The sequence below is a fragment of the Humulus lupulus genome, chromosome 7 (assembly GCF_963169125.1).
Source record: "Humulus lupulus chromosome 7, drHumLupu1.1, whole genome shotgun sequence".
NCBI classification, from domain to species: domain Eukaryota; kingdom Viridiplantae; phylum Streptophyta; class Magnoliopsida; order Rosales; family Cannabaceae; genus Humulus; species Humulus lupulus.
This window is the reverse complement of record NC_084799.1, coordinates 35,081,164-35,096,541: the sequence shown is the minus strand read 5'-3', so window position 1 is coordinate 35,096,541 and position 15,378 is coordinate 35,081,164. Positions and strand designations below refer to the sequence as shown.

General features: G+C 39.5%; 1 long non-coding RNA gene across 1 annotated transcript; it reads right to left on the bottom strand.

Annotated features, from left to right (window-relative positions):
• Positions 1-11,367: 11,367 nt before the first annotated feature.
• On the bottom strand, positions 11,368-14,498 carry LOC133789536 (uncharacterized). The gene is made up of 2 exons (XR_009873602.1): positions 13,675-14,498; positions 11,368-12,748 (listed from the first exon to the last, which is right to left on the bottom strand). It is a non-coding gene; the product is annotated as an uncharacterized LOC133789536 (long non-coding RNA).
• Positions 14,499-15,378: the final 880 nt, after the last annotated feature.

Sequence of the window (15,378 nt, the reverse complement as noted above, 5' to 3'; positions counted from 1 at the left end):
ATTATGGATATATATTCGAGCTATTCGGCATGAGACAGTCTTATATTTCAAATTAGCGGTTTTGTCATAACGGGGTCTTTTATTGGGATATTGAGTAATGAGAATGTTATTTGATGATAAATTGGGAGTTATTGAGATCAGGAGGAAATTATGGGAGTTTTGACTATAGTATCCCCGGGGGTGTTTTCGGGACCCCGAGCACGAGGTTTTATTTGAGGTTACTTAAGCTTGAAGTAGCTTGTCAGATAGAACCGTACGTTAGAAAACCCTTTCTCTCTTCTCGTTAGTTCATTTTACCGTTCGAGGCATTTTCGAAGAAATCTTGAGTTCTAGGAGTCGGAATCAAGCGAGGATTGAGGTATAGCGATCCTAGGAAAGATTAGAAGCTTCTTGACCAAAGGATTTGACGAGAAACAACGTCTTCAAAGGTAATCTAAGTTTTAAGTTTTGAGTTTTTAGAGTTTCTAAGCTTTGAGTTGGATTTTGTGAATCGTTGAGTTTTTGGTTCGTTTGAGCCTCGGTGTTTGATGGTTTTGGATCATTGGGAAGTTTGGGAACTTTTATTTGTGGATTTGGAAGTGTTTAGGTGTGTTTTTGGAGGGTTTGGGATGAAGAAGGTCGAGTTTTGGGCTGGTTCTGGGTTGGGGGTCGCGACCCTGTTCTTGGGCGCCGCGACCCTAACTCGAAGAACCAGGTGTAGGGTTTTGGCCTTGCTGGGCGCCGCGGCCCTGGGTATAGGGCGCTGCGGCCCTTTCTCCTGGTGTGGTTGGGGGCCGCGGCTCAAGGTGCTAGGGCCGTTGCTCTTGAGTGGTTTTGAGCTCGTTTGAGTGTTTTTGCCTCGGGAACTTGGTTTTAGGCCTCGGGATTGTTCCTACTACCCGGATTAGTGGGTATTGATGTCTCGGAGGATAGATCTTGGTTTGGGAACCCTTGTTGTTCATTTTATTGATGGTGTCCCATATTTGGTTATGACTAGGTGACCGCTAAAGGGCTAAAAGTCAGATCGTTCTCAAGGGTCGTTCTTTTATTCATTCTCGCTCGAATCAGAGGTAAGAAAAATGCACCCCATATGTGACATGCATGGTTATTCATGAGGCATGTTGAATGTGTAAATATGGACATGGATTGATTATTGAATGCTTAGCAAATCTTGCTCACTTGTGCATGGCACTGACTGATTAGTCAGAATTGGCAAAGGTGTCAGTATCAACTGTGAAGTTGTGACTCATTAGTCAAGTTCGGCAGTGGTACTGGGCACTGGTCACACAGTGTTGACTCATGAGTCAGGAACGGCCTTAGCGTGTTCAACGCAAGCCATTAAAGATTAGATCTAATCGACATCTGCATTAAATGACTCAGAAGAGCGTTAATGCCGGATCGACCTCAAGTTCCATGAATACTATAAGCGCTTGTCTAGCCAAAGGCTAGTTATTTAGAGCCACAGTGACTATTTAGTCACATGGCTGTGGGTGCTGAGCCTCGTGTGACATACCCAACAGTCACTCATCTGTTTAAGCTAGTGACTTACCCAGTAGTCACTCATCTGTTTAAGTTAGTGACTTGCTTGTCAGTCACTCAGTATGGTTTACCAGAACCTCAAGTGTTGAATCACTCATTTGATCAGAGCTATAAGCTCTGTATGATTATAATAATAATAATAATCTATTAATATTTATATGCATTACTGTGTTTTCTTGCTGGGCTTTGGCTCATGGGTGCTATGTGGTGCAAGTAAAGGGAAAGAAAAGCTCACCCAACCTTGAGTGGAGAGGTTAGGTGGTGCTGTGTACATATGCGGCTGCTTGACCACCACGATCAAGGAGTTTTCAGAGGAACTAGGGTGTTTACCATATTTTTGCCGCTTAGGTCGGCGGGTTGTAAATTTGAAACCGTAATGACCATTTTGAGTTGTAAATAACTTGTAAAAGTTTTAATGGCCCATGAACAGTTTTATGTATTAAATAAAATATATCCTTTCCTTTTGATTGGTTTTCCACCTTAGCCTGTTAATAACACTTTGAAACATGTTTTTAATCGAAGGACTCAGGTAGTGAGTTAAATTTCTGGTTCACTGTTCTCCGTAACTGTTCTGGGGTAACCATGGCATTACAGAGGCGCAGGGAAAGGATTCCCAGTTGAGAGGGCACATAGAGAATGTCTTAGTCGGAGCGGCTAAGGACTTTTCTATCTCGAAGATGGGATTATTGAAGTACAGGGGTCGGATCTGTGTTCCGATGGATTCTGATATCCGGCGGGAGATCTTGGATGAATCACATACCACTCCCTATTCCTTACATCCAGGTATGACTAAAATGTACCAAGACTTGAGAGCTTTGTATTGGTGGTCGGGCATGAAGAGGGACGTGGTGGATTATGTGGCCAAGTGCTTAACTTGTCAGCAGGTCGAGGCTGAACATCAGAGGCCAGCAGGGTTGTTGCAGCCTCTAGGGATTCCAGAGTGGAATTGGGAAGATATCACCATGGACTTCGTGGTTGGTTTTCCGAAGACCGTGGGACAACATGGCTCGGTGTGGGTGATTGTGGATAGGTATACCAAGTCGACCCACTTTTTACCTGTCAGGACAACTTATACTGTGGAGCAGTATGCCGAGTTATCTGTGAAGGAAATTGTTCGACTTCATGGGGCTCCAAGGTTGATAGTATTTGACAGGGACCCCACCTTCACCTCCAAGTTTTGGGAGAGTCTGCAGAAGGCTATGGGCACGCAGTTACAATTTAGTACCGCTTATCATCCTCAGACAGATGGACAGTCTAAGTGGACGATTCAGATACTGGAGGAAATGCTACGAGCCTGTGTGCTAAATTTTGGGGGATCTTGGAGCAAGTATCTCCCTTTGATTGAGTTCTCGTACAATAACAGTTATCAGGCGACTATCAGAGTGGCTCCGTATGAGATGCTTTATGGGAGGAAGTGCAGATCACCTATCCATTGGGATGAGACGGGTGAGAGGAGATATTTGGGTCATGAGATGGTTCAAAGGACCAATGAGGCGATTGACAAGATTAGAACTCGAATGCTCGCCCCCCAGAGTCGTCAGAAGAGTTACTCGGACTTGAGACGCAGGAGCGTAGAGTTTTAGGTCGGTAACCATGTGTTTCTTAGGGTTTCACCTTTGAGGGGAGTGAAACAGTTTGGTGTTCAGGGAAACTTGAGCCCTAGGTTTGTTGGCCCCTTCGAGATTCTGGAATGGGTTGGAGAGGTAGCTTACAGGTTGACGATGCCTCTAGCCTTATCAGGGGTTCATGATGTTTTTCACGTGTCTATGCTCCGGAAGTATATATTAGATTCGACGCATATTTTGAGTTACGAGAATTTGGAGCTGGACCAGGATTTGTCTTATGAGGAGAAGCCGGTTCAGATTCTTGACCAGAAGGATAAAGTCTTGCTGAGCAAGACCATCGCCTTGGTGAAAATGCTGTGGAGGAACAACAAGGTTGAGGAGGCGACGTGGGAACTTGAATCAGATATGCGGAAGCGGTATCCCGAGATGTTCAGGTAATTTCGAGGACGAAATTTCTATAAGGAGGGGATAGTTGTAGCGTCCTAAATTAGCTAATAAGGCTTAAGGCCTTGATTAGTGTGCCTGGAGGGCAATAAGTGATTTATTGTTATTATATGTAAATTTTGATGAATATGTGATTAGAGATGCATGTTTAGGTGAATTAAATATGCATGTGGGCCCCATCTGGTTATTAGGGGCATGTTTTGTAATTTTAGCCCGTTGAGGGCATAAATGTAATAATTGTGATATATGCTTGTGATATATCTGTGTTGCACGATCTTAGACAGTCCTAGGGAGCGGTTAGCGAGAAAGTCACAACAGAGTTGAATACTCGACTCGGGGCGAGTTGAGGGGTATTTCGGGCATTGGACATTTGATGGGGTTATCAGGTTATGAAAATAAATATTTGGAGATATATTTGAAGTTAGAATGTTTAGGACGGAATATTGGAGAAATTTACCATTTTACCCCCGGGGACGTTTTTGGTACCCCGAACCTTGAGGTAACCTTAGAGACTAAGTTAAATAAAACAAAACATAAGAAACATTCAGAATTCTCTAAATCGACCCAAGCATCCTCTCTTCTCTCTCATTCTTCTCTAAATCATACCAAGGGGAATTTTGAGGATCAAGCTAGGGATTGGAGCTCTAAAACTTGGAGAATTGTTCAGTATCAATTGGTGGATTCAAGAAAAGCTAAGGTAAGCATTAAACTGTGATTTTAGTTATTTACTTCTGTGATTATTGGCTAGGTTTCAAGTTCTTTTGAGGTGTTGAAGTTGAAGATTGAATTTTGGGTTTTATGAGTTTTAAAGCTAGAGTTTGTTAGGTTTTGCTGCTGGAATCATAGTGGAACTTCTGGGATGATTAAATTAAGTTGTTAAACTGATCTTAGGGGTAATTGGCTTGGTTTTGGTAGAAAAAATGGAGGATTTTTCTGGGTTCGAGGGGTCGGGCTGCGACATTGTTCTTGCTGAGCTGCGACCCTTTAGAACATCTGGACAACTGAAAACAGGGGCGCGCCGCGGCGCCCTACGGGCAGGGTCGTGGCGCATGTGGGCAAAAAGGAGGCTGGGCCTCTGGTTGAGCGTGGGGCCGCGACATAGGTTCATGGGGTCGCGTCGCTTAGTGTGCTTTTGGGCTTTAAGGAGGTTTTAAGGCTCGGGATGAATTTATCACTCGGATTGATAGAGTTCAAGGTCCCGGAGACTAGAATTATGATCCAAAGTTATTTAATGGGTTTGAACTTGATGGATGGATATTGTTGATGCGTTGTGACTGGGGTTCCAGCGAGGCTTGGACTAGGGGACTGTGCTCGAGACATCGGTGCTTGAAAAGCTCGGGACACAGGTAAGAAAATTGCCATACCTGTAGAGTAGGGCGAGGCCCTATAGTTTGTGTTGCAGGGAACGACCCTAAATGATTGTGTTGCTGGGCGTAGCCCCATTGATTGTGCTTTTGCATGTTAAAGTATTTGTTTAATTATGTTATGTGCGCATATATGTGAATGAACGGCAAGGGTGGGGAATGGCGAAGGCCGGGAACGACGAAGGCCAGGAACGGCGAAGGCCGAGAACGGTAAGGCCGAGTACGGCAATGGGCTGGGAGAAGCGTTTTGCACGCATAGTGCGAGTTGCCAAGGCGAGACCCTAAAGGATACCTGGGATATCCTCACAGTGTAGACCGCGAACCCAGGGCCTGGAAAGTCGACCAACCATGAGTACGGAGAGCGTGAAGCGACGCGTACATGTTTGGCCTGCCTGGCTGCCACGACCAGGGGTATTTTTGGGAGATGATTGTACTAAACCTAGATTTTGTCGTTTAGTCGACTTTAGTTATATTTTTGAGTTGTAAATATTTCTAAACAGTATTTTGGGATCCCAAATGTTAAATGCTTTATGATTTTCAATGAATGGTATTATTTCCAACGTATAAGACTCTGTTTATGGTTTAATTACACTTTTGACTTAAAATCTCGATTAGCGAGTTAATTGCACATTTTAAACTCACTTAGTAACGGCTCTAAGGAAGTAGGGCGTTACATTAAGTACGTACATGAGATCCCAAAATAAACATTTGCAAGGTTGTTTACAGTTTAAAAAGGATAAATACAACTCTAAATTACCAACAGCCATCCTAGGCGGCAAAATAGGGTTCGAACCTAGTTTCTTTGAGAAACCCTGGCCGTAGTGGTCGAGCAGCCGCATATGTACATGTCGCCACCGAAGCTCTCCAAGTCATGGCTGGTCCATCTTTCCTTTCCCCTTACTTGTACCACATAGCACCCGTGAGCCAAGACTCAGCAAGAAAACTTAAACATGCTCATAAGCAGTCAATAACATATCATAGAATCATAATAAGCATGCCTAACAGTATTAACCCTACTCATGCACGCGTTCTATGCAAATAAGTGACTATACTGTCACACAAGGGCTCACTGCCCTAACTAGATGACTAATAAGTCATACCGGGACCACGCCCTAGGATATGGGACTAATAAGTCACCCCGAGGCCCATTGCCCTATCCTCTGTATAACCGACTTTAGAGCTGGCCCAGCGTACCTGACACTTAATTTTCCACGACCATTGGGTCGGACAAGCGTATAATGCGCTCCTGATCAGGCCTAACCATAACGACCAACACACAGCACGCTACTGCCACCCTTGACTTATAAGTCAATGCTTTCGACCAGCGTCATCGCTATTTCTGTTCTTGACTCATAAGTCAAGCCTTTCTCAAACAAATAATGCAAATTGACATACACTATTCAACAATTATCCAAATACAGAGCATTTAACATGTTTAATCAAACAATCACAAGCATAATCATATTAATGCTCATTTACGGGGCCCAATCCCTAATCAAATCTATATTCACAACCAGGCCAAGCCTAATCACGTACATCATGTATTGGGTGCAATTTTCTTACCTTTAGTTCGAGTGTAAGCAATTAGGCAAGTAAGTATGACCCCCGAGAATGATCCTCTTCCGAGCCCTAGCGGTAACCTAGTCACAACCCACAAAAAACATTCTCATTACTACTCGATTCCCTAATTGAACCCCGAGATCAAATCCATGCACTCAAGACCTCAAATTCCCCCACACGGGGTGGTGAATCGTCTCCCGAGACCCTGGGACTAAGCCATAAAAATACAAAATCAAGGCCCCTGAAAATGGCCTAGCGCTGTGGCACAACCTAACATGCGCCGCGACACATAGCCTGAGCCTCCTGCCCTGGAACGTCCCAGCGTCGCAGCTCGGAAGAACAGCACCTCAGTGCCCCTACGCGAACCTAGAAAAACTGGGGTTTTCCACCATTTTTCCTCGAGCAAAAACTCATAGATCTCCTCCCAAAGTTGTACCAAACCACAATTGAAACCCCAAAACACTTTCAATACCTCATAAGCACCAGAACCTATCCTCAAACTTAAAAGATTACCCATCAAATACAAAATTCAAACTTAGAGTTTCAAAACTCAAAAATCACTCCAAAACCAAACCTGGATTCAACAGAAATAGAGTATAATCTTACCTCACTAAAGAACCACGCCCCTTGCTGGGGGAGAGTGAGATAACACCACCTCAAAAAATAGAATCTATACAAAATTTGGAGTGACAGAGACTTAAAAAAGATTGAGAAAGAACATGTAAACCCAAGTAGAACAATGGTGTTTTGCAACTTTGGTGAAGCTTCAAAACCCTAGGCAAGACCACCACTTTGAGAAAATCCTTTTGAGCAAACCAAACACAAACCAAGGCTTATACAAATTACAAATTGCTATCCTAATACTTTATTTCCCAACCGCCATAGATGCTTGAGGCCTTCTCTTGAGGAAATGAGGATTGAGATTGAACAAGTCAAGCACTTTCTTGGAGAGTTATTGGAGAAATTTAGAGATTCTTGGAGCTAGAGAGAGAAATAAGGTGCAGAGAGATTGGAGAGAGTGATCAAGTCCTCCAAAACACTATTTTTACCCTTATATAGAGTAGGCACTGTCATTATGTTTAACCAATAGAATTAGACTTGAAAAACACGTCATTATGAGCATTTACGATATTTCACATAGTCCAGTAGGTGACGCATCGCCTTCGCCTGTTAGGGTTTCTTGAAACCCTATGTTTTAGGCGATGTCTCATGTAACACCCTACTTCCTTAGAGTCATTACTGGTGAGTTTAAAAACGTACTTTCAACTCGCTAACCGAGGTTTTAAGTCAAACAGTGTAATTAAGCCATAAACAGAGGAAAAATTTAGAATTAACTCCATATCATTGAAAACCATAAAAGTTTGACACCTGGGATCCCAAAATACAGTTTAGAAATATTTACAACATAAAAGTAGAACTAAGTGGCTAAACGACAAAATCTAAGTTCATTTACAAGAATCTCCCAAAACCCTCTGGCTGTGGCAGCCAGGCTGGCCAAACATGTACATGCCGCCTCACGCCTACTGTACTCATGGTTGGTTGATCTTCTCCTTACCCTTACCTGCACCACAGAGCATCTGTGAGCCGAAGCCCAGCAAGAAAACCCACAAACAGATAACATATGCAACACATACATCAAGCATATAAACAGGCCACCAATGGGATAAATACATACGGCCTAGCTGTCCCAGGCGTTTACCAAGCCCTGGGTTCGCGGACCACGCCGTGAGGATATCCCAGGTATCCTTCTAGGGACTCGCTCTGGCAACTTGCACTCCACGTGCTCAACGCTACTCCCGGCCCCTTGCCGTTCTCGGCCTTGCACTCAACGTGCCCAATGCTGTTCTCGGCCCTTCATCGTTCCCGGCTCTTGCTGACCATTCACAGGATAACATACATAGCAAAGCAAGCAAATACAAAATTCTAGCATATTCAGCTAATGGGCTACGCCCCGCAGTTCTAACATATTGGGCTCAGCCCTGCATACCAATTCTATTCAAACACACTGGGCTCAGCCCTGCACACAAGCTCCATGGGAACAAGGGTTTTCTTACCTGAGTCCCGAGCTCTCTGAGCATCGATGTCCCGAGCACAGTCCTCTAACTTGAGCCTCGCCGAAACCCTAGTCACAACACATTAATAACATCCATACATAAAGTTCTAATCCAATAAATAACTTCGAGCCATAACCTTAACCTCCGGGACCTTGAATTCTGTCAATCAGGGTGACAAAATCCATCCTGAGCCTTAACCATTAAGTTCCCAAGCCTAAACACCCTTAAAAACTCAAACTGGCACTAAGGGCCGCGACCCCACCCTCAAGAGCCGCGGCTAGCCTCAAAACAGAGGCTAGCACACCCCTGCAACACACACGGGCCGCGGCGCGCCCATCCTAGGGCCGCGACCCTCATCACCGAACCCAGATGTTCTCACCATTTTTCCACACCTTTCCTCAAGCCAATTCATCCAAAACTCATCTATCAAACTCAGATAATTAACACATATATTTCAGCTCAATAACAACACATCAAAACCCATCAAAATCTACTCCAAAACCCAACTAGATCACTCAAGAACAATTCAAACTTGCTAACATGCACACTCTAACAACCAGCTGCAGTTCTAAACATAACCTCTATAATTAAAGTTCACCTCTTGCTGAATTAAACCTTAGAACCAGCCCCCTTATGCTCCAAGCTCCAAGCTCCCTAAATCCCAGCTGAACTCCTTAGACCTTCAAGGTGATTCCCAAAGTTTCCCTTTGAATTTGCCTTAGAGAGTGAAAGAGAGAGGAAAATAAAAGCTATCCTTGGCTATGAAGAGAAGTGCAAGTGTCGGTTCTGAAACTTCTAAACAATTCTCCCTTTTTGTTTTATTCACTTAAGTCTATATGGTTACCTCAAGGCTCGGGGTACCGAAACGTCCCCGAGGGCAAAATGGTAAATTTCCCCAATACTCCCTCCTAGACATTCTATCCTCAAATATATCTCCAAATATTTATTTTCATGTCCCGATAATCCCATAACACACCTAGTACCCAAATTACCCCTCGACTCACCCCGAGTCCGAATCTCAACCCCGTTGTGACTCTCTGGCTAACCGCTCCACAGGACTGTCTCAGATCGTGCTGCACAGACATATCACATATATATAACATTTGTCACATTTATCACACTTATGCCTCTAATGTCCAGACGGGGCCCACATGCACATTTAACTCAATTAAACATGCATCATTATCATATATTCACATAAATCCACATATTAAATCACTTATTGCCCTCCAGGCACACTAATCAAGGCCCTAAGCCCGATTAGAAAATTCGGGTCGTTACATCTCGACTCTAGGGTGGCAACATATCGCCACCCTCTCTGACTTTGAACACTTCCAAAGGTCCCAAAATTGCTCTAAATGCCACCAAACTTTTTGGGAACCGTTAGATACTCTCATGTATCACTTTGGACCAAAATTTGCATTTTATAAGTGCCTAAAATTGAAGCTCAAATTTCACATCTTCGTTATGTGAATTTTACTAAGTGTTTATACATTGCTTTTATTTTTATTTAACCAATCATAACACCCCTTATCTTCCTCCTACTTGAATTCCTAGCTTAAACCTTCAATTCCTAGCTTCCTCCTTAAAATTCAGCAAAATCCTCAAGTGCTTGATAGAGAGTGTGTAACGAGAGAGAGAGAGAGAGAGAGAGAGAGAGAGAGAGAGAGAGAGAGAGAGAGAGAGAAGAAGAAGTTGAGAGTGTTTTTCCTAAAATTATTTGTTTCCTTCCCCTGACGTAAGCTAGTGACTAAGTTGTTGGGGTTTTATGCCCTAATTAAAACTCAAATTCTTTGTAATCTCATTTTATTATCAATAAAAGAATAGAAATCATTTTTTGACTTGGTCAAACACTTTGCTCACATGTTTTATTTTCATGATTATTTGTTTAATATAAACTTCTATTAAATCCTGAGCATATAGCTAATCTTATTTATAGTGGCGTAATCACAGTGGAATATAAATATGATTATATGTTCAAAATAAGTTAGTCCTAAGATTAGTCAGTGCACTGGATTTACACTGACTTGCCAATCTACGATATGATCTACTTACACATTACAGTGTTATGTTCTTTCCAGAATATTAGCAAAGTAGATAAGATCGGATGTATTTGTTACATCGGACTGGACCGATATTGACAGTTGATAAGATAAGTAAACATACCATTATTATCTATTCTGGTCATATCATATAGTTGACCATAGGTCAATTCAATCTCAATTCTGAGTGGTTAGTATTCTAACTGATTGTATTATTTGAGTTCTTTGACTTCTTCGTTACCAGCTTACCCTACGAACTAGCCCATACTTACATCTTGGGAACTCGGTAGTATAATTGAGTGCGAGTGTTAATCATAGATATGAACATCTATAGCTTCTGATGAAGAAGTGAAATGATGGTTTCCTTTTATTTTGGTTCAAGGTGTTAAATGATAGAGATCTCATTTCAGTAATTAAATTAGTTTACTGAAATATCATATACAAGGAACTAAGTGTTTTAAGGATAAAATACAATGAGGGGTAAAACGGTATTTTAGTCCTATCTCATTGTAGACCGTCTATAGAGGATTGAGTGACAATTATGGCTGTAACAATGGATAATTAATAGCGTATCTATATTTTTTATAGAGCGTTCTATGAATTCAAGAGTGCAATTCCAAGTCTATAGTGGAGTCACGAGGAATTAATAAGTTAGTAAATTTATTTGTTAGATTTATGATAACTTATTGGAGCTTGATTTCATAGGCCCATGGTGTAACGTCCCTAAGGTAGGGTACGTCTGCCACATACTCGTAATTCTAGGGTTTACGAGTATGTAAGGCACTTGACCAAAAGAATTAAATAAAATGATACGAAGAAATACAGAAAAATTTAAAACTTTTATATAAACTTATTAGAAGAAATTATTACACGTATGAATACTTTTAAATTTAAGGCAGCCATATGAAAACTCTAAACCATTATTGCATTGCTACTGAGTCCGTGCTCCACAAGTTGCTCAACAGCTAAAGCCACACCTGGAAAAATGTTGGAAAATAACATAATGAGCTAACGCTCAGTAAGCAAATCTCATGCATACACATACACATGAATGTCGTGAGTTTGTAGTGCACATATACTAATATGCTGACTTATATACTTATGCATTTCATTTATTGCTCATGCACTTTCAAACTTTACTTTTACGCTCTTTCTTTTAGTTTCACATTTTTATGGGCCCAATATCACTTGTGCACACTGTTTGATTCAGCCAATGCCTGCAGGGCTTGTTACACATATCATACAGAATCCCATGGGTTCTCCTCCGGCTAGCCATCATCTCAGCTAGGCTCATCATAACACTCATTTCATCGTTGCCATAGCTGCCATACTTATTACACATATGGAGGAGAAAGACAGAAACATGGCAAACATATCTGAATGGTCAACTCTGACCTAGCCCACACTAGTGGGCAGCCACTATAAGTCTTATAGACTTCCGTCTTCTTTACTGAACTTACTTGATTGCTTCATCAAAACAGTGGCACCCTTTTTAAACATCTTATTATCACTTTGCTTAAGCCTTGTGTCATTAAAATGTTTAACTTTACATAAGACTTTTCAAGACATTTCATAACTTTTCTCATATTCATATGCATGGTCTTATATCACATAATAATGTATCACATAACTGTACATGCCATGCATACATGCTGATGCTGAAATGCCAATGTTCGTGTTCATGACTGATGTTGATGGTATTCAATCAAGGCATTGTATCACATCTCATATAACTCAAAACATCTTTAGTCATAATACATGAAGCTTTGGGTTAGTGGCGTTGTTATACCTTAACGTAGAGCTATGGCTCAGGTCTAAGGTTTCCAGCCTAAAAACTTAAACGCTTCATATATCATAACATATAACAAATCATGAACATAGAGTAATCCACATATCCATCAACATAAGAACACATACTTGCACATAATTCATATCATTCTTAACCAAGTAAGACATCTTTCACATATCACTGAATTCATCAATTACATATCACACAACACCCTTATGGTGTTCATATAACCATTCTTCACATACTTATCATATGCATCATCATCATACCATACTTAACTCATCAGATGTACACAATCAATGTAGTCATGCATCTTACACTTAAGCACAAAAGGTGAGATTTACTTACCTTAGGTCCTTAGCTTATTTTAAAATTCCTCACCAAGAGTCAATCAATCAAATCCATACAAATCCTATTCAAGGCACATCATTTATTAAATTCTATCAAAATCATAAATATACACTATTGATAGTGTATATTAATAATACCAGAAACTATATAAATGATAATAATAAATTATTATCAACGTAATGCAAATAACTCTTCATATAAAACCATGCTTTAAACCTTGCTCATAAGATAATGTACCCTTATGATAATAATAATAATAATCCCAACAAAAATAATAATTATCGTCTATAATTAAACTTATTTCGATATTAATAACAAAATACTTCAATAGCAATACGTATATGGATGTATATATTCAAATAGTCATTTTATAAAAGAAATCATATTTGTAACATAAAGTTGTAATAATCAATATAATGATAATAATATAAATATAAATATTTATATTATTATTAATTAGTCATAATATCAATTCCAGTGATATAATAAATATACTTTCTCCAAACTTCACTGGTCTTACAAATATCAATAACTGTAGGAAACTAATATTTGATATTATTTTAATATTCAAATATTAATATACAATAATAATGGTTAGATAATAGGTTTACTATAAATCATACTTTTCATATATATATATATATGAATCTGTATTCTTGATTTACTTAACAAAATAATAACAATAATAATTAAAATTACTTAATCATAATAATTTCCATATTAATATAAAATCAATTAAATATGTATTTTTATACTTGATTTAATATCTAATATTTTCTAGAAAATTAGACAGCACAACGGCTATAAAGTGGACAATTCCAAAATCAAAACCTGTATCAAAAATATATATAATCCCAAACAGCCAGTAAATTACAGAAAACATTCCATATATCAATAATATATAATTATATACCATAAATACACATAATAACAATTACTCTAATCAATCACAATTAAATCACAATATATAGGTTAAAGAAATTATACCAAAATGATCGGGTTCCACAATAAGTCAAACGATGATTTTCTGAGACTCAAAACGTACTTCGGAACCTCGAACACTAAGTTTCGACCGTCGGTCTACGGTGGATCGCGGTGGCTCGTGGTGGGCCCACCACCCAACTATGGTAGATGTAGGAACAAGTTATTGGGTTTTGAAGCCCACAACACGAGGAGCACGATGGTGGTGACGGATCGGCAAACGGATGCCCGAGGTGGCCGAATCGCAACTTTGAAGTCGCGGGGTGGCCGAACTTAAATCGAGTGGTTGAGGCGTTTAATCGGCGAGTGAGCTCTAGATTCCCACGTGGGTCAATAGTTCGGAGGCCTCTGAATCCAACGGTCCGGCGCGTGGCTAAAAATGGTGGCCGGAAAGTACTCCTGCGTCGTCGGCAACAGTAATACGCAGAGGAGAGAGAGAGAGAGAGAGAGAGAGAGAGAGAGAGTTTCTGAGGAGAGAGAGAGAGTTTCTGAGGAGAGAGAGAGAGGGGCTCGGGTAAAATGAAAGGCTGAAGCCTTTTATTTTATTTTATTTATTTATTTATTTATTTTTAAAAATTACACTTGGACCCAAAATACTAAAATTCTTTTCAAATAAGCCCTTTAGCCAAACTTTCTTAATTTTATAAAAATCCCCAATTAAAATTATATGAAATTTGGGTCCAATACTTGACTACTCAAGTTTCTCTTTCTTTAATCTCATTAAAAACATAAAATCATATTTTAAACACTATTTTTCCATTACTATTTCTTAAATTTGTAAAGTTGTACATTTTATGTATTAAAACTTTGATTTATAATAAATAAATGTATTATGAAAATGTTGGATATTACACATGGTCCCCATTGTACCTTGGATAAAATCATCTAGATAGTCTCAATTAATTGATTTAATTATCAATTAGAATTATCAAAGTTGACCAGGTCAATTTTGGATAGTTTCACAGAGTTGTGTAATTTTGAGAAGAAAAGAGAAATTATGGCAGATTTATTAATTAAGATAAATTGGTATCTAAATTAATAAATAATTTTAAATCAATGTTCAAATTATAAATAATTAATTTGATAAAGGATTTAAATAATTATTTAATTAATTAAATCAATAGAAAGTAATACAGACCTTGATTTTAAGTCCAATGGGCTTATAATCAATTGGGAAATTTCACGGGCCTATAACCCATGATAATTTCGACCTAAGGCTTCAAAATGGATATTATTTTATTGATTTTTTAATTAAATTAAATGGTCTAATTGAGTCTATAAAAGGAGTGCTTAGAGAGAAGTCAAAACATAAGTTTGATAAGTCACAAGTCAGATTTTCTGATAGTTTTATATTATCTCTAAACACAAGTCTTTTTCTAAGCCACTTTGTTACTTTCTCTTCTTCTTTCTATATCTATCTCATGTGTTGAGAATTGCCCACACTAGTCTAGGTGGTTCTAAGGATACATTGGAAGATTGTGAAGAAAATAAAAGATCGGTTCAGTTTCTTGATAATACTCTGCGACAGAGAGGATACAAGAGTTAGAGAAACTGAAGGAAGGACTCTTTAATTCCGCTGCGCATACTGTAAGTATTCTATTTTTGTTTCTCTTTGAATTCAATTTTAGAAACATGTTTTAGGCTATCTCGTATTAATTTGTTTAATATTAGATATACATGAAAATAAATAAAGATCTTGTATAAGCGAAT